A 1493-nucleotide genomic window follows, 5' to 3' on the forward strand; every position below is an offset into this window, starting at 1 on the left:
CGGAGGGGGTGGGGGTCACCACAGGGCCCCTAAGCTCAGGCTGTTGCCTTAGGCAATCCTCTTTATATAGCTTCAGGTGGAACCAAAGAGGCTTTCATAGCCTCCCAGGCCTGGTCCTTTGCTTTGGTTGAGAGCAGGGCAAGATCCAGGAGAACACAACCAAGGGCTAAGGGAGAAGAGATTGCATTTGAGATACCCTTTGGAGTCTGGAAAGCACCTGGACATCTTGGGAAGGAAGGGCTGTGGAAGACCCCATTCACTTTTTCTTGACTTTGGGGGTGTCATATTTCCTCTTGCTGGAGTTCCACAACTGCAGGGGTGTGTCAATGGGAGGGAGAGTCATGACCCCAAAGGTCATCCAGTCCAGGAAATGGAGGGAGAATCCCCTATCAAACTTCCACTGAGCCAGGGATCTTTCCTGTCCAGTTGCACTGGAAAAGCCCATCACAAGGGACCCATCCTCCTGGGCCAAGCAAGTAGTAGTTGCTGAGGTGAAGTGAAATAACCAGCCTTGAGAGGGTGCAGGACCATGTGGGAGATGCTGCTAGCAGATGCAATCTGATCCCATTTGACACTGCGCATCCCAGAGACAATGTCAAAGAAAACTTCTAGAGGGAAAAAGTCATCAGATAATTCCACATCTAATACACACAGCACTCGAGCCAACATTGTAGAAGTTGTACTGTAAGGTCAGGTCTCACCCTTCCATGGCACATCGGTGTTCAGCAGTGATTTAGAGGCCAAAAGCTTGGCTCATTCCCCTGCCTGAGTGACAGTAAATAGATCCAAAACCACGAACACCAGCAGCCTCATATGTGCACCCCCAAAGCCTTTTGGGGGGTCACCAAAACCAGAATCATATGTTGTTCTTTACAAATGTCTAAATTGTATGATTTTTATGTTATGGTTGGTTATTTATTTCCATTTCTTCCAAGCTATAAAAACTGTGCGTTTTCCAATGCTGAATTTTATACTTTTTGGGTGTATTCTTGAGAAGAAGACACGTTAACTGATATGACACTAGACACAATACAATCCATTATATTGACCTCGTTACTTTTACTTTGAAATTAAAGGGAGCTTCCTTTTCTGCTGCAAATGATCATCTTTCTAAATCTACCCTGTGTAACCCTTCTATTGTTGATGATGTCGGAGACCATATCATTCTGAGCCCTTTTATAGCTTTGGGACATTTCTTCCTCATTGTATTGCCTCAGAAGCATAACTTAGAAAATATTTTTCCTGACAACATCAGCACTTAGCAATACTATAAATCTAACACTTAAATCTAACTCCAAAATTATTCTTGAATTTTCCTCTTCCCTGGAAGGTTTGCTCCCTGCCTCTCTCCTGCACTTGGAATCTCTGCTGGAACTTCAGTTAGATAATGCTCCTGCATTCAGAAGTTAAAAGTTTCTGTCCTCCAACTCTGGATCCTCTAGACCTAGGTCTTCTGCTCATGCTGGTAGCATAATGCGGATACACATGAGATA

General features: G+C 44.5%; 1 pseudogene; it reads right to left on the minus strand.

The window, feature by feature from the left end:
* Positions 1-256: 256 nt before the first annotated feature.
* Positions 257-813, minus strand: LOC102276510 (translocon-associated protein subunit beta pseudogene; annotated as a pseudogene).
* Between the last annotated feature and the right edge of the window lie 680 nt (positions 814-1493).

This window comes from Bos mutus, chromosome 28 (genome assembly GCF_027580195.1).
Source record: "Bos mutus isolate GX-2022 chromosome 28, NWIPB_WYAK_1.1, whole genome shotgun sequence".
In the NCBI taxonomy this organism is placed as follows: Eukaryota; Metazoa; Chordata; class Mammalia; order Artiodactyla; family Bovidae; genus Bos; species Bos mutus.